This window comes from Bufo gargarizans, chromosome 5 (assembly GCF_014858855.1).
Source record: "Bufo gargarizans isolate SCDJY-AF-19 chromosome 5, ASM1485885v1, whole genome shotgun sequence".
Lineage (NCBI taxonomy): Eukaryota > Metazoa > Chordata > Amphibia > Anura > Bufonidae > Bufo > Bufo gargarizans.
In genome coordinates, this window is record NC_058084.1 from 313911810 (window position 1) to 313931569 (window position 19760).

A 19760-nucleotide genomic window follows, 5' to 3' on the forward strand; every position below is an offset into this window, starting at 1 on the left:
TTTCCAAATGCCTACAGCTTAAATGCTTGTTGATTGGCTGCGCTGTAGCCTTTCAAGGAGCTTTATTTAAACTCCAAACAATGAACACAAACAGAGACTTTCTTGCCAATGTCAGTGTTCGGGTACCCGGACACCGTAATGTTCTTTACGAACCCGAACAGTATGCTTCATGTTCGCTCAACCCTAGTTATGAACCCAAATAAGGACCGCTTTTCATTTGATGGCGTACAATCTGTCAAAGCTGGTCTTAAGCAGACCTCCAAGTTCTCCCCAGGTTCTGCAAATTAAGGTACCCCCAAGGGGTTAATATCCACGCGTGGCTGAGAGACTAGACGCTGACACATAGCTGGTTAAGGCAATCTCTACGTTTATTACAATAAGTAAAACAGTTATTCATCTTCAGGGAGGCGGTTCTTCCTGAGGCACATGCCATAATTTCATTGGCTTAGGAAGGAAAAGAAATAAGATAAAACTTGGCTTCTGGGCAGTATGCACTAGATAATAAACTTTGGAATGTAAACATCTATGGGTCCCCGCTATGTTGTAATGGTGGTCTTACTAAAATCAATAACACATACTGTACGTGATATGTGACACTTCAAAGAGGTGCTTTTCTATAGGCTGTGAGTATATATGTATATGTATCATCTAAACAATTGGCTCAAGCATTCTTCTACAGTCTATACATCGTTTGACACATCTGCAGGCAGACAGAAGTGAAGATGCACTCAGCCCAGCTGTGCACCCCTCCCCCCTCTCTCTTCACTGCTGAGATAAGAAAGAAGCATCTTGTAACAGCTACAAAAGAGTTAACTAGTTACAGTCCTAGAGATACAAAATGTAGAATAAAATTCACAAATCTCTAACAAATCTGTCCCTGTCAGGAGATGGGATTCATGGAAGCATGGAGAGATCAATACGTACTGGTTGTCTTGTCTATTATTGAGAAGCATGATTCTATCAAACAGGAGATTGGGTCCTTTTGGGCCAGTAATTATAGCTCCTCAGGTATTCATAATGTCTGGGTTGCACTCAAGGCCTTCTCACTGGGAGTCTTTATTAGCAATATTGCATCGTTAAGAAGGGAGTAAGGTAGAAAAGAGATGAGCCTATGAGAGCAGGATGTAGTAAAGAGTCAGGAGTTTTTCAACTGTGGGTCAGAGGAGAACAGAGATGCTATGCATAAAGCGAATCAGGAATATCAGGATTGCTTGCTGGATAGGGCAAAAATTATTCTGTGAATCTGGAAGGCCTGGGAAGTTGTTGACGAGGGTTATTAGAAATCAAATACCTAGAGATGACATCAATAAGATCAGAAATATACAGGGTATAGTTATAGAACATCAGGAGCAAATCAGGGAAAAATGTCTTAACTACTTCAGTGAAATCTATTAAACTGGGATGGTATATCTTCCAAGAAGATAGACTTATGTCTGAATGCCCTTCTGTTCCCCTTCTATCAGCTTCATAGGGGAATATGCTTGAGGAGAACATAAATAAATATATGGAAATAAAAACAGCACTTCAAGCATATATAGGGAATTCAACTCCAAGTTCTGATACCCAAATCCATGCTTAAAGCAATTATTACTTTTTTGCTAAAACAAAACAGTTCTCTGAAGGGGGGTTCTCCTCCATCTTGTCGCTCAATGCCACTAAGGCCTTTGACCAGGTAGAGTGAGAAGATTTGGTTTTGGGACTAGGTGTGTGATTAAGCTCCTATATAACCACCTAACGGCTAGAGTTAACTGAATCATTACAACTTTTTTTTACCTGAATAGAGGCACCCATCAGGGATGTCCTCTTTCACCATTACGGTTTAATATCTTAATTGAGCCATTGGCAATGAGTGCTAGACATGATGGTATGATTAAGAGTTTGGGGTTAGAAGGTGAAGAAGATCATATAGCTCTATATGCAGATTACATATTTTTTTATGTAAACCATACTAATAACTTGCTTCCAGAAATCAGCCAGTTGGTTGAACGTTTTGGCAAGGTATCAGAATTAAAGATCAACTGGTCAAAATCTGCCCTCTTGCCTCTAGATCAGGGATGTCAAACTCGTGGCCCTCCAGCTGTTGCAAAACTACAACTTCCATCATGCCTGGGCATACTACAGCTATCAGGGAATGATGGGAGTTGTAGTTTTGCAACATCTGGAGGGCTCTAGATGGTTTTAAATTGGAAAATGGGGGGACGCTGAGGGTCTGGGGTGCTTCTGAGTCATTTGAATACTTGAACACTAGATTTATTGCCATTAATTTGTAAATTAAGTTGTAAAATGCCATCTGTCTCAGATTACCACTCTCCAAAGCTGATAGAATCTCGCTGATTAAGATGGTGATTCTCCCGCAGTTTCTGTACTTTCTGGATATTCCATTCTGAATGGGAGCAAAGCCTAGTGCTTAGGGTGCTGGTAAAACAATCCCCTTTTAAGGATATATTCACTTTGTTGCAATCTGGGCGGCTGAGGTTTGCCAAAAATATGTCTTGAGCCACTAGTCTTTTTTGAATAGGTGTCGGGTTTCAGTAAAGGAGTTGCTGGGGATTAAAGGTGTGTTTTCTTGTACTCCACTGTGGAATAATCACTGTATGGAAGATTTTTTTTTAAATAGCTGATCACCAATTCAGGGTAAAAAAGAATATAAATTATGTTACACAAATGGTCACTGATAATAAATTTGTCTCATGTGGGGACTTAATGTCAAGAGATAATCTTGGGCCACAGGGTCTCTTTATATATTACCAATTGAGTTAAGCTTTTTGTCGCACAAGCGACAATTCTTTCTTTAGTACAGTGAAGAGCGATTTTATGGAATATCTTATTAAAAATCACAGTCGTAAAGCCACTGTCGCACATATATATGGGATAATGATTATAGAGTTGCAGCACGCCAGACCTGCAGGGTATAGCGACAGTGAGTTCACGGTATGGGCAATCGAGGGTTACTCACTTTTTGGAGGACCCTGGGCAGATGTGCAACAGTGAATGAGAGGCAGACACTAGTTCCTCTGGGGCACACTCTGGATGTAGAGACCTGGCCTGATGTTGGGTGAGGTGCCCTGGATGTTTCAGGTGTTTAGAGTGCCGGAGGCAAGGTCCCTTTAAGGATCGTGACGCCAGTGCCTGTAACGGTGGCACACCGGTTGGTAGGAATAGTAATTGAGGTACATAGGTTGTATGGTGAACCAAATGTTGCTTTACTTGGAAAACAGTCCAACTTTGTACAGTCAATTACAGTTGTTAATGATGATGCAGTCCCTTGAACAATACTTCACAAGCAGGCTTACTTTCAATGATGGCAGGTATTAATCATGCAAGATACTTGGAGGCCAAACAGTTAATGCTTTGCAGTACAATGCTGCTCTATCCCCTCAGCTATTCTAGCTGGCTGGATCCCAAGGCCCGGATGCCTAATTGCTGGCTTTAATCCTTGGTATATAAATCCTTCCTCCAGTATAGACCCTTGCTCTTCACTTTATAGTACTTCTGCCCATCAGGTTACTTATCTGTACTTGGTTGTATTATCCTCGCTTGGTAGGGAAACTGCAGGTTGCTCCCAGGAGGTCCTCTCCTACTACTGGGGTATCTCAACTGAGCTAAGCTTAGCCTCAGGAGCTTCAGGCTGACGAAGTGACTCCTCTAGTCCTCTGGAATACACTCGGTCTCCAAGCAGGCTGTACTCCTTCTAGCCTCTTGGTACAGCTAGAAACCAGGACTGTCTAGCTGCATGTCAGGAGAAGTCCCTCAGCATATCCTGGGCTGGTGCCTTCTCACTTCTGTCTCCACAGACTCCTGACTATGAACTAACCCCTCCCTGTCTTGGCCTGGACATTTATACTAGGGGCTCCCTATCTCCCTCTAGTGTCTAGGATGCCTAACTACACCCAACTAGGCCTGCCATGCATAATACAGGGGAAATCATTGCACATGTAAAAACACATAGAAAATGCATTAAAGTGCACAGTCAAATAGAATAGAATACTTCTAGAGTAGAAGTAACACGTTACCCAATTGACCCTTGTGTAGTGCCCACTCCTACCTAGTGGGACACTACAGAGTGCTCTGAGGGTCTCATTTCTGTGATGCAAAGGGCTTGGGGTCAGGAAAACTTGGCCAGTCCACAGGATAATTGGGTTAATATCGATGAGAATATGGCATCTGTGCAGGGTTGCCAACCAGAATATATATTTTTTTTCTGGACAAATAATCCCAAAATCATGGACAGCCAACATTTTTTGCAATTTGGAATAATATAATGAATGATATAGAATATAAGTAATCCATGTCTATAGCTCAATATACTGCTAAGTATACTGCCAGAAATTACTGTGAGCTGTTAAATTATGATAATTACCAAAATAATCTAGTTAAATACCACCAGCCTCAAAAAACATTACGGGCACATCTATTTCTTTTTACTGACACAGGAAAAAAGTCAGCTGTTTTTACTGACCATCCAGTGAAAATTTCCATGAAATGTCTGGACGGTTGGCCACCCTGCATCCGTGTCCCATATTTTCTTTCACATTTTAGTACGATAATATAATTAATATAATTCACAGGCTATACATTACTCCCACCCTTATGAGTAAGATGGTATAAAGGATACCTCTGACTGTGGTGTGAGTATCACTCGGCTGACCTCCTACACCTGCTGTGGACCTGTCCGCAGATAGGACAGTTCTGGCGTAAGGTATTGGATGTTATAAAAGAGAGATTAAAACTACAGATTCCATTCACGCCACAAGTCTTCATACTCAATAATCTCTCAATAGTTGAGTGCTGTAAGACGAGGGGAACATTACTTCCGAAGTTAGTGTTCCTGGCCAGATTGCTAATCACCCGTGTTTGGTACTCAAAATACACCCCCAACAAGGGATCTTGGTTGTGTATGAATATATTCTGTATAATAAAAAGGAAATTTAAAGAAGTGGAGGAAGATCTGGACCCCTTGGGACATAAATCAAGTTTCCACATAGGAGCCGGTTCTATATTCCTGTTTTTTTTCTTTTCTTTTTTTGGTCTTTATTGTACCCTTCACACACCCTTTTTCAACTGCCCTTCCCAGATGAGTGGCAGTTTGGGACATAACACAATGGGAAATGAATTAGAACCATTGGGGACATTTATATCACATGTGTCATTTTCTGTCTATTTTTTTAAACTACAGACGTGGACAAAATTGTTGGTACCCTTTGGTCAATGAAAGAAAAAGTCACAATGGTCACAGAAATAACTTTAATCTGACAAAAGTAATAATAAATTAAAATTCTATAAATGTTAACCAATGAAAGTCAGACATTGTTTTTCAACCATGCTTCAACAGAATTATGTAAAAAAATAAACTCATGAAACAGGCATGGACAAAAATGATGGTACCCCTAACTTAATATTTTGTTGCGCAACCTTTTGAGGCAATCACTGCAATCAAACGCTTCCTGTAACTGTCAATGAGACATCTGCACCTCTCAGCAGGTATTTTGGCCCACTCCTCATGAGCAAACTGCTCCAGTTGTGTCCGGTTTGAAGGGTGCCTTTTCCAGACTGCATGTTTCAGCTCCTTCCAAAGATGCTCAATAGGATTGAGGTCAGGGCTCATAGAAGGCCACTTTAGAATAGTCCAATTTTTTCCTCTTAGCCATTCTTGGGTGTTTTTAGCGGTGTGTTTTGGGTCATTGTCCTGTTGCAAGACCCATGACCTGCGACTGAGACCAAGCTTTCTGACACTGGCTAGTACATTTCTCTCTAGAATTCCTTGATAGTCTTGAGATTTCATTGTACCCTGCACAGATTCAAGACACCCTGTGCCAGACGCAGCAAAGCAGCCCCAGAACATAACAGAGCCTCCTCCATGTTTCACAGTAGGGACAGTGTTCTTTTCTTGATATGCTTCATTTTTTCGTCTGTGAACATACAGCTGATGTGCCTTGGCAAAAACTTCGATTTTTGTCTCATCTGTCCACAGGACATTCTCCCAGAAGCTTTGTGGCTTGTCAACATGTAGTTTGGCATATTCCAGTCTTGCTTTTTTATGATTCGTTTTCAACAATGGTGTCCTCCTTGGTCGTCTCCCATGTAGTCCACTTTGGCTCAAACAACGACGGATGGTGCGATCTGACACTGATGTTCCTTGAGCATGAAGTTCACCTTGAATCTCTTTAGAAGTCTTTCTAGGCTCTTTTGTTACCATTCGGATTATCCGTCTCTTAGATTTGTCATCAATTTTCCTCCTGCGGCCACGTCCAGGGAGGTTGGCTACAGTCCCATGGATCTTAAACTTATGAATAATATGTGCAACTGTACTCACAGGAACATCTAGTTGCTTGGAGATGGTCTTATAGCCTTTACCTTTAACATGCTTGTCTATAATTTTCTTTCTGATCTCTTGAGACAGCTCTTTCCTTTGCTTCCTCTGGTCCATGTCGAGTGTGGTACACACCATATCACCAAACAACACAGTGATTACCTGGAGCCATATATATAGGCCCAATGGCTGATTACAAGGTTGTAGACACCTGTGATGCTAATTAGTGGACACACCTTGAATTAACATGTCCCTTTGGTCACATTATGTTCTGTGTTTTCTAGGGGTACCATCATTTTTGTCCATGCCTGTTTCATGAGTTTATTTTTTTACATAATTCTGTTGAAGCATGGTTGAAAAACAATGTCTGACTTTCATTGGTTAACATTTATAGAATTTTAATTTATTATTACTTTTGTCAGATTAAAGTTATTTCTGTGACCATTGTGACTTTTTCTTTCATTGACCAAAGGGTACCAACAATTTTGTCCACGTCTGTATATCTAGAGATGAGCATGTTTTAAAAAAATTCGATTTGGACCCTTCACCAAACTTTTCCCCCCAAATTTTATTCAATCTGAATACATTTGTGACAAAATGCATTAAAAATCAGCTATTTCCAGGCTGCAGGGAGTGTGCTGTGGTAGTGACACAATACTGTCAGTATGACAGGCAGGTGACAGGAGTCACTCTTAGAATCAGTTCACACTTTACTTAATTGGTCAGTTACAGGTCAAAAACTGATTAAGTAATTGTTTTTTTGCCCTTCTTCTCATCCCTCATAAGAACAATCCCAAAAAAACTGATCCTGTCTTTTGATCATCCGCCTTTACACGGTCAGTATTTGTTCAGTAATTGTATCAGTGCTGTAAAAAACGATGTATACATTCCAAAATCAGTAGGATTATAATGCTATTTTACCCCAATTACAGAATCAAGGCCTAATTAAATTACTTATCGTATTTTTCACCCTATAAGATGTACCGGCCCATAAGACGCACCTAGGCTTTAGAGGAGGATAATAAGAAGAAAAAAAATATTCATTAGACCTCAGGTCAAACCACCAATCAGTCCCCCAATCTTAATCAGACCTCAGCTGACAGCCCCAATCAGACCCCCAATGTTAATAAGACTCCAATAAGACCCGAGATCAGACCCCAATGTGAATGACCCCCAATGAGACCTCAGATAATATCCTCATGCCTCTCATCAGCCCCGATATGCCTCATATCAGCCCCCATTGCCTCTTATCAGCACCAACAGCCTCTCTGATAATGTGTCACTGCGGTCGCTTCTATATTGACAAGACAATAAGATGTCTGTTTGAAAGGGTAAGAGAACATTTTAACTCCATAATGTCTGGAAAAGGATATCCTTGTTTGATCGAGCATGTCAGGGAGTATCATGGAGGAGACCACAGGGTTCTTACATTTTCAGGTATAGAGATAGTCACAAGTCCACCTGTAGGGGGTGATAGACACAGACTCCTACTACGCAAGGAAGCCAGTTGGATAATACAGGCTAATGCCATGGGCACTGAATGCTAAAAACGATCTAAGTGCATTTTTGCAACTGTTTTATAATGATAAACAAGTACTGACCTTGTTATAAATATTTAACTCAGCATTGTGATGTTAGTTGTATGTTTGCATGGCAACTAGGATCGGTCCTGGTATATATAAACATGACACATAGCGTCATGACGTTGAAGGCCTGAGGAAGAGTGTTGATGCAAAACGGCCATCACCGCCTGTGGTGTCTGTGTGGTGCTCTGCACCCCAGCTGCCATTGCATAATGGATGAAAATAAAGACTATTTGGACAATTATGGTGATGTCACGGCTGAGGATGGGGAAAACCCTCAGCCGTGCGGTATCAGAAGGTGGATGGTCAATGCCAGGCCAGGACAGGAATCAGGGAGCAGGTCACCTCCTACACATCCCTAATTCTGACCCTGTCTCCTATCCGTATGAGCCAACCCTGATGGTAGGAGGGCCCATACTCCGGAACCTGATATTCCTGCTAGCCCTCAGGGTGGCAGGGTAAGACGACCTGTTCCTCTTAGACACGGAGGGACAGGAGTCTCACTGGCCAAGCTACATAGAAAGGGGAACATGAACAGACATATGGCAATGACAGGTAAGTGAGACAAATACCACACTTACCTGCCACAGACACACAACCTGGAACCCAAGTACAAGTGCTGCTGTCCAGAACAACACAAAGGACACAGCACACCACAGACATCACGCGGGAACCCAGGAAACCATATGCTGCAATAACAAGGAGACCAAACAAACATCTTCTAAACACCATACGTGAACTTATGACCACAAGGGTGGCCCCTACTGGCAGATGGAATTACACAGGAGGCTGCTCCAGCTAACCATGGCTGAAGTACCCCTCAGACTAGAGATATTCACTGAGGCTTTATAGGCCCAAGTAGCCACACCCAACAGACACACCCAGTGTTCACACACACAGAAGGGAATTAACCCTTCCAACACCAGGCAAGGGAAGACGGCCACTTAAAGGGGAAGTACACACATAAACCCACACTTCACCTGTTGCCGTGGGCAACGGCAGGCGTGGCAATCATGTCCCGGGGATCAGCCATAGGGCTGAGACACTGCCACCACATGCACACAACACCACACGTTGCCACGGGCAACCAAGTGAAGGAAAGTGTCACAAAACACACCATGGCCGTGACAGGTGAGTGCCATCGTTACTCTTTCATGTTGGAATTAATTGAATTATTTATGTATAAAACAATGTCAACAACCTAAAATCTGTAGGTTTAGAAAACGATTTCACCTCAATTACAGAATCAAGGCCTAATGAAATTCATTATCTATAACACAAAGTTTAAAACTAAATACATGAAACAATATTTAGAACGCTATTTCACCCCAATGACAGAATCAAGCCGGTATAGAATTACGTATGTATAAAACAATGTGGACACCACATTAGCAGTAGTATAATTAGACTGCTTTGTCACCCCAATTAGTGCAGCAAGGTATAATACACTGACAAAAATATAAATGCAACACTTTCGGTTTTGCTCCTATTTTACATGAGCTGAACTCAAAGATCTGAAACATTTTCTACATACACAAAAGACCCATTACTCTCAAATATTGTTCAAAAATCTGTCTAAATCTGTGTTAGTGAGCACTTCTCCTTTGCCGAGATAATCCATCCCACCTCACAGGGTGCAGCATATCAAGGTGCTGATTAGACAGCATGAATATTGCACAGGTGTGCCTTAGACTGCCCACAATAAAAGACCACTTTGAAATGTGAACATTTTTGCCTTACTGGGGGGAAAGGGTAAGAAAACCAGTCAGTATCTGGTGTGGCCACCTTTTGCCTCATGCAGTGCAACACATCTCAGTTGCATAGAGTTGATCAGGTTGTTGCTTGTGGCCTGTGGAATGTTGGTCCACTCCTCTTCAATAGCTGTGCAGTTGCAGAATATTGGCAGGAACTGGAACACGCTGTCGTATACGCCGATCCAGAGCATCCCAAACATCCTCAATGGGTGACCTGTCCGGTGAATATGCTGGCCACACAAGAACTTGGATGTTTTCAGCTTCCAGGAATTGTGTACAGGGGCCTTGCATTATCATGCTGCAACATGAGGTGATGGCAGTGGATAATTGCCGCAACAATGGGCCTCAGGATCTCGTCACTGTATTTCTGTGCATTCAAAATGCCCTCAGTAAAATGCACCTGTGTTTATTGTCCATAACATACGCCTGCCCATACCATAACCCCACTAGCACCATGGGCCACTCGATCCACAACGATGACGTCAGCAAACTGCTCACGCACACGGCGCCACACACGCTGTTTGCCATCTGCCCTGTACAGTGAAAACTGGGACTCATCCGTGAACAGAGTGCCTCTCCAACGTGCCAGACACCATCGAATGTGAGTATTTGCCCACTCAAGTCGGTTACGACAACGAACTGCAGTCAGGTCCAGACTAGGGTTGTTGCGTGTATCGAAATTTCGATACGCAATCGATACCTTTGTCCAGGTATCGATACGAAACTGGGATTTCCATTTTTTTTATATTGGGCTGCGCTGCTGCGCAGTCTAGTATCTCTGAACATGACCGCGCTGCTCTCAGCGCGCTCATGTTGCCTCAGCAGCACAGGGGAGAAGGAAGCTGTCTCTCCCTCCCCCCTGTGCCGCTGCTGCCGCTGCCACCAATGAACGGAGAGAGGGGCGGAGGAGGGGCGGGCGCACTGTGCCACCAATGATAAGACTTTTACTGGGTCCAGACTTTAAGTGTTAGGCTACACAGAGCAGCGCCCAGAGATGTCCCAGCACTTACTATTATTCCTGGGCGCCGCTCCGTTCGCCTGCTGTGCCCCATTACTGTCTCCTGCTCCATATGCTATGGGTAGGAGATATCAGCTTCTCTAGTGGGCGTTCCTTCTCCCTGGCTGTAGCGTTGTCCAATCGCAGCGCAGTGCAGGGAGAAGGAATGCCCACTAGAGAAGCTGATGTCTCCTCCCCATTGCTCCGATAGTAATTAGCATACGGAGCAGGAGACAGTAATGGGGCACAGAGGGCGAACGGAGCAACGCCCAGAAAGAATATGCAGTCTGTGTAGTCTAATACTAAAAGTCTGGACCCATATAAGTTCATCTTTAACACATAATACAGGATGCAGGTGCCAGCAGCAGAAACGTATAGTCGGCACCCTGCCTCTGACAGGAAGCTGCGATCAGCAGCAGGGAGCCGACTATGGCAGCTAGGGCTTCAGTAGCATCCTGGCTGCCATGGTAACCAATCGGAGCCCCAGGATTACACTGCTGGGGCTCCGATCAGAAGCTGCCACTGCCACCAATGAGGGGGAGGGGAGAGGACCCTGTGGCCACTGACACCAATGATTTTAATACTGGGGGGTTGAGAGGGGCGGGCGCACTGTGCCCCCAATGATTTTAATAGGAAGGGGTGAGGGCGCACTGCTCCACCAATGATAATTACCCCTTAATACAGGAGGTGGATACTGGCAGCAAATCAGAGGCAGTTAACCCCTCAGGTGCTGCAGTTGAGGTGTGCATTATGAGGTTCTGCAGTAGCTGAGGTGTGTATTATGAGGTTCTATAGCAGCTGAGGTGTGTATTATGATCTGGAGGAGTTGAATTGGGTATGCTTTGATGATTTTCAGCAGTTGTGGTGTGCCACAATGCAAAATCTGTTACAGGCCATCAAGGTACTATTTTAATACTGGTGTCTTGTTACATGGCAGAGGGATCTTTGGCCCAAACGCTTGTGTAACGGATCTCCTGGCACCCCGAGCGGGTACCTCCGTCGATGGATGCTCCTAGCGCTTCCCGAGGACTCCCAGCACTCCACTCGACACCGTAAGCACTGCAGACCCCACGAACCGCCGAAGCTTGGTTGAGGTCTTGCCATCTCCTACCCACCCTGGACATTTGACAAGGCTCCAGGCTCCAGTGGGTGAACCTCTCTTCCGTCAGAGATTGATGCAGGAACAAGTAACTGGAACAAGCTCTTACAAGAGCTAGTAGTTATAACCAGGGGAGTAAAGCAAATCTTCAGCGTATAGCAATCCCCAGTGTCGATTAGTTACCCAAACACCAGCCTCAACATGATGAAGGGTAAAACAGGAACTCTTTATTGAACACACAAGCATTGACTTATACACATTTTCCAACAAGTTTACCACCCCCCTGGACCTGGTTGGGAACTGAGGACATGACCTAGCAGAAAATCCTTTACAGCTTTACAGCCTAAACACTCCCATACAGAATCCTCACCCTCTGCCTGTGACACAATTGCCTTACACAATGGGTTGATGTAATTATCACAGGCAGGAGAATACATAGTTTTAAACAATGTCTTCTGTCCTGGAGACAACCGAGGAGTAATTCAATTATCTCTCAGGACAAAGGGAAATCGCCAATACACACATGGGGACAATAGGGCAGACATCACTATTCAAATATACAATGTCCCAACCATTACAGTAAATATAGATATTTAATATATCTCCAGATGGCTTGGATCTGAGCGCCCAATATATCCAAACAGCACTCAGATGCCACAAACACAGTCAAATCGCCATTGAGTTTAAGTTTAGCATGGGCTGATGAGAGGGCCCATAATCCTGGGGCAAGAGGCTGGCAACCAGGCTTCACCAGCGCTCAGTGGCGAGGTCGCCACATTTCTCCCCTTTTCCAAACAGACTAACAGGGTATCTGACCTTCTGCCGGTCAAAGCCCTTGTTAGTCCAGCAGCCCACCCACAAAACCGAAACAGCAGTACAGCCCATCCACAATAAATGGTTACTACACCTGAGCAAGGGATAAACCTGTCCATGTCCATGTGCCTCACCACGGCTGTGTGGGGGACTGGAAGACTGCCTTGGTGGGTTGTTGAGTGGGCAGAGACCAGCGGTACTCTGCCCTGCTGCCAGCGCTACCACGGAAGTAGCCTGGTTGGAGCCTGGTTGTTGGAGGGGGAGACCGACTTTCTCCCCTTTAGATAGACCACCATGCTGCTGTGGGGGGGAGACCGACTGTCTCCCCTTTGGCTAAATAGCCCTGTTGCTGGGGGACAGGACTGACTGTCCCTACCCCCTGTGCTGTGAGTGCAGAGACCACGGTCCCATCTGCAATGTTGTGGGGCTTACTGTCTCCCCCTGGTGCGTTAAACTGCTGCTGGGGGATGCAGACTGGGCTCCCAATTCTCTGTAAATGACATGGCCGATGGGGAATGGAGACTGTACTCCCAATTCCCTGTAAAACATATTGCCGTTGGGGAGCAGGACCGACTGTCCCTACTCCCTGAAACTCCTGGCTGCCGTTGGGGATCTGGGCCGACTGCCCCACATCCCTGTAGGGCCGGTGGAGAGATCTCGGTCCCATCTCCACCTGCCATATGGGATTCCGCCAGGACCAGTCTATGAGGTCCCCTACCTCTGTAGCTGGTACTGAAGCAGGAGATACTTCAGTTGGGTCTTCCCAGCTGAAGAGCTCTGGACCTGGGTCTGACACTCTGCTGTCTCGCTGAGCCCTCTTACTGGAGTGGAACAGCTGCTGGTAGTCCTGTTCCATCTCCATCTCCCAGGTCACCAGGTGGACCAGGTCTTGCTCAATTTTGTGAGTGTCGTCCCAGTCATACCTACATAGTTTTAAACAATGTCTTCTGTCCTGGAGACAACCAAGTAGTAATTCTATTATCTCTCAGGACAAAGGGAAATCGCCAATACACACATGGGGACAATAGGACAGACATCACTATTCAAATATACAATGTCCCAACCATTACAGTAATTATAGACATTTAAGATATCCCCAGATGGCTTGGATCTGAGCGCTCAATATATCCAAACAGCACTCAGATGCCACAAACACAGTTAAATCGCCATGGGGTTTAAGTTTAGCATGGGCCGAGGAGAGGGTCCATAACTTTTACTTACTTATACTGATAAAATTATACACATTAGTGAATCACCGGTGAAAAGAATCTTGTGAAACAAACGATAGAAAAGAAAAAGCATTTGTTTAAACAGGGTAACCAACCATTGATACGGTTCAGAAGGTTGGTGAACACAGGGCAGCAATGGGGAGTGTTGGGATGTATCTAGCCTGTCCCTATACTCACCCTATATATTTCCTCAGCCCAGGGACGTCCCCTAGTAGTGGAGACTCCCTGTCCTAGTACCTGGACTGACTGCCCTCATGTTCACCCTCCTTTCAAGAAAACACAATATCACGGTACCCCGTAAGCCGACGGATATTTTCTGTGTCACAGGTGAATTGGTACCTGTACAGACAACAGCCCATGTAGATAGAAAAATAAAAATAAAACGGATGCAGTTGGTGTGGAGGTGTAGATATCACCTATCACACCAATTAAAGAAGCTAACACAGGGGCATCATCAATAGCAGTACGCTCCCAGGTTAGTTCTCACAGAACCCCTACGCGTTTCCCCTATTGCTAGGATCATCAGGGGGTATTAACAGTCATGGGTAAACCGTCATAATCAAATAGATAAATCATATAGATATACTTATGATACAGCAGAGGACGCAGGACCAGAAACGCAAGCAGTAACGTGCATAGGACCAGGGGGACCATTAGATATACCCCACCTGTAAATGGAAGATAGAGAAAATATCAGGGTGGGAGCTTGATGGAATATATAGTTCCGCCCCCTAAATCTCATTACTTACTTAATGTCCTAGGCAGTCAAATGGCTCACAGGCTCATTCAGATAAAGCCAGCACATTATCCAAGAGGCTGTAAAAAATATATATGATATAAGGCTCCATTGATGCCATGGTTATAACCTGCCAATTTGGATCACAAGGTCCTTACTCACGTTTAAGTTGCGTCTCAGTATCATCCTGTTCCTCCTACTGATCACACAAACTATATTACCTGCTTCCCTATATACCCCATTGCCAGCTGTTCAAAATCGCCGCTGAATAGGATGACGGGCAGGTCACTTCCGGTCGCGGGACGCCACCACATGCGTCACTTCCGGTCTATGGACCGCATGTGTCGCCTGCACCGGTCTTTGGAGTGCAAGCACTCATCATATCCGTTTAATGTATTGTTCTGTCTCCTCACCGGTACTAGCTGTTACTATCTGACACTGCAGCTCGTCACCTCCGTATCATGGACCGCAGACATCGGCCGCATCCGGTCCTTTGGAACGCACTGCAGCGTCACATCCGGTCTGTAGGCCGTATTGTACTTTATCTGTCAGATCTCTTATAGTGGGAGACAGTCCCACAGTCCGGACCATACCGCACATTAACGTATGCTGCCAGACTGCCCACAAGCAATATTTGATGATAAAAATACACTTTGCTGAGGCCCATACTGATCGACACAGCTGACAGACCTTATTATGATGTGTGACATGCACCGATGGCCATACTTAGGAGACATTATTAAAAGGGGTAATATGTGACTGCTCAGCTAGCATCCATGAGACCATACTCAAAAGACCATACGATACATATAGATATATAATGTATCTGGGTAGTACCCAACGGCTATTATATCATGGAATTCCCTCTTACGCCGCCATGTCACCACCCCTCAACGTAGTGACGAGATGATAGGTGCTATCAATACTGTCCCCGTCCTGTGTTGAGGCTTCAATAGTGTCGTCACAACATTCAAACATGGGGAAAGATTGCAGATGTACAGTCCGAGATACCCCCCCGGGTAATGTGGTCCCTAGGGGCAATCCACTGTGTGGCCATTAAATGCAACACGCATAGCAGGGGGAGTAGGGTGTATATAGGGAAGATAAGTGTGAATCATATAAGATGAACAAAAAACATGTTACACAGTATTTCACCTACATGCATGCTCTAGATGGTAGGCATCACCAAGCGCATGTTAGATAATTAGCGCTGTACAGTCAATATTTGGATACTTCATGTATCCTATTATTTTACCCTGGCTAAAATATTTTACCGAGCAGGTCTATTCATGATCAGAGAGCTCAGGAGAGAGCACAAAACCACCCCCAATAGATCATAAAAAACATGAGAAAGTGAGTCTCTCGTTAATCCCAAGGGGTGCCTGGGATTTGAAACGATGGATCCAGACGCACTCCTTCTGAAGAATTTTTCGATCCCTAATCGCCACCCCTTGGCGATGGGGAAATGGTCTCCAGGACCGAGAACTTCAAACTATTAGGGTTACCTCCATGGACATCGTTGACATGTGACGCGACCGGTGTGATGTTCTTTTTGGCCACATCGTTCACATGCTCACATATCCGCCGCCTGACTTCTCTGATGGTTTTTCCTATATAATCCATAGGGCATGGGCATTGACATATATATTCCACACCCTTACTCCTACAATTATAGAAGTCCCTGATTTTGTAGGTGTGCCCAGTTACCGAACATGTGATCAACTTTTTTTTGAGAGGAGGGTGAACAGAGGGCAGTCAGTCCAGGTACGAGGACAGGGAGTCTCCACCACTAGGGGACGTCCCTGGGCTGAGGAAATATATAGGGTGAGTATAGGGACAGACTAGATACATCCCAACACTCCCCATTGCTGCCCTGTGTTCACCAACCTTCTGAACCGTATCAATGGTTGGTTACCCTGTTTAAACAAATGCTTATCTTTTCTATAGTTTGTTTTACAAGATTTTTTTCACTGGTGATTCACTAATGTGGTGTAATTTTATCAGTATAAGTAAGTAAAAGTTATGTTTTAAAGGGTCAAATCTGCTGGAAAATTCTAGATTCTATGATCCTTAAAGTATTCATTAATTTAGCTGGACATTTATGATAAAATACTTTACTATTCTATGTCTGCACCTTTTACAATATTTTCAAATTAATTTTATTAGTAATAATGGTCGTTTTTAATTTATTCTACACCTAAACTACATGCAGAACCAAAATACCTTGTCGCAGCCCTGAGTATGTTCTGATTTCAACTGGGTCCTGATGATGTAGATATACTTGAAAGCTATGGTGGACCAGGAAGCCCTCTGCTCCCTGCCCCACTGGCCACTGCTCTCCCCAGAAGCAGGTGAGGTTATTCCATTGAACCTACTAAACAGGGACTGGAGATAAGAGCGTGGTGAATGGAGGGGTGGGCACATATGTGCAGGTTGCTCTCCATTTACTTTGATGCCCCTTTCTTGAGACAGGAGTGGCTTCCAGATGTGGAACTTACAGTTCACCATGGGACATTTATGGCATATCCTATGTATATGCCATAAGTAGGCCAGATGGGACAACCTCTTTAAGTATTATCTGGGTATTCTTTTCTCCATTACATGTTTAACTTAATGCTACTAATTTAGCGTATTTAATACCCGATAATGGTTGAAGAGGTGTATGTATATGTGTGTATGTGGAAAGGGGGGTGGCAAAAAGCCTTCTCCCATGGTGCCATATAACATGAGGCCAGACCTGACACAGAGCATTGGGAAAAGGACAAGCTATCAGAGGAAGTGTGATATTCTAGATATTCTGCTGGCACTGGCGTACTGGCCATATGGGCAGACTAGGCAGTAGCTATGGGGCCTGTGAGTGTGAAGGGCCCAGCCAGGCTGAATGGTCCCGCCCCCTTTTCCTACCTAAACGCACAGCTCCCTTCCTCCTTGCCCCTGCAGCTGCTGCCATCTACCTAATTCCTCTATTAGATACAGAGTTGGTCAACAAGCATGGAGATGCTGTGTTCCCTGCTCTGCTTATTGACCAGCTGAATTTTCGGCACAGTGACCTGACCTGTCCTCCTGTTTTTATTATCACAGCAGCAGAGCCCCATTAGAGAGAGGGGCAAGTCCAGCAGAGTTTCACTGCTCTGACCTCCCAACCACCTGACCTGCAGAGGTAGTGATTAACTCTTCCAGCTATCTACACTACAATGTTCATGGCTGATGGCTATATGTGTCTGCTGGCTGAGGCTAGGTGCAGGTGTGTAATATATGAGTAGCAGGGACAAGGTGGGGTTAGTAGGACTGCTGGTGTGTGTTTATTATACTGTATGTATACACACACTGTTACTGACTACACGGCAGCCTCCACATGCTTCCTACTACTCACAGACACATGCTTGAAATTCAGGGAATTCCGTCCTTGCCCCTCATTGCCCTATTACAAATAGCGTATTTCTAATAGGGCAATAAGACACAGGGACTGAACTCCCTCTCTCTCTCTCTCTCTCTCTCTCTCTATATATATATATATATATATAGACAGGGGTGTAGCTAAAGGCTCATGGGTGGGCCCTGGTGCAAGAGTTCAGCTTGGGCCCCCCTTCACTCAGCGCTGGTGCACCTAGTTTTTCTGCTGCCCAAGGCAAATATTGAAATGCCCCTCCCTCCAGTCCTACTGTTAGACGGGTTGTCCTCTTTTTACTACTGATGACCTAACCTCACATTGTGTTACATGCATCAAATTATAATAAAAAACAAGTGCGCCACCCCCATCCGGATTATCCAATTGCAGGCAATGGCACAAATACACCAAGGAAAATGTGTGTTCACTTTGTCTAATTCACCTATATGCCTCACCTGAGTCTCCAACAATCCTCCTGAAGGTTAACCCCATCATCGCATAACGTCTGTTTTTGCTCAATCTCAAATATAAAACAAAATAACACTTGCCATGTCCGGCGTTCCTTACCGCTCAGTGCGCATGTATACCCAGCTGTCTAATCATTCACATCATCATTGATGGCCTACGGACTGCATCCGTCAGTCCGCCCCTAAACGTCATGTTGCTCCGTCCTCTACTGCCGACATCATCCGGTCGCGACAAGCGCTCCTGATTACATCATCCTGGTGTCGACGTGCAACCTCACAAAGGGCGTCCCAGTGTTACCGCGGCAACACACAAAAACACTGAAGGTATCCAGGGATCCATAGGAGTCCCATACCTTCAAACCGTGATCAATCACATGCGTAAGGGGAACTAGATGATCAATAATCCCACTCCATATAGGTATGGATTATGAAATAATGCCCCCAGACTGTCCGGACGATGAATCTACATATTATAATAAAGTCAGATATGCATATGATCAGGGTAACCCCTATATGTTCTAATCTACAGAGGCATAATCTGATGTCACTATACACACTCCTCATAACCTAATTCTGTCCCCCCAACAACTAAAGCGGGTAGCAGGCATATCCTGCTCCGCCATTGTCAATGGACAGAATGCCAAATACACTCCCTCAGATAATCACGGATGGGGAAAGGGCCACTGTATGTAAAAAACAATACTAGCATTGTACACCCACAAAGAATTCACAGAACCCAAACTTAATCTATTGTGGCAACATTAAACTCAATGTTTAATCCATAGGGTTGGAGTGACTTCAGATTATATATCCATTTGAGTTCTTTTTTTCTCAAAATCTTGTTCTTGTCCCCTCCCCTTCGGAGATAACAAACCCCATCTATTGCACGAAACCGTAATTGATTTATGGAATGTCTACATTCAATAAAGTGCTATGCTACAGGTTTGTCAATCATCCCTTTCCTTATTGTGCTCTTATGCTTATTGATCCGCTCCCTTAGTTCCATTGTCGTCACACCAACATATATAAAACTGCATGGGCACTGTATCATATAAATGACATCTCTAGATCTGCATGTATAGAACTTCAATATTTTGCCACTGTATGGATGTGGGAAGTTATCACCTCTCATGATGCCACTACAGTTGCAACATGAGAGACAAGGGAAATTCCCATATTTTTGTGGGGCCAGGAGTAGTTGTCTATCTAGATTTTTTCCTCCAACATCTGCCTTGACGACTCGATTACGAATGTTGGGGCCCCTTTTGTATGCCATCATGGGAGGTAATTCAAATTCCTTGATAGTGGGCAGGCCACGATGTAGGATCTGCCATTCTTCTCTAAGGATTGTGGCGATTTTGCCATTATCTTCACCATAGATGGA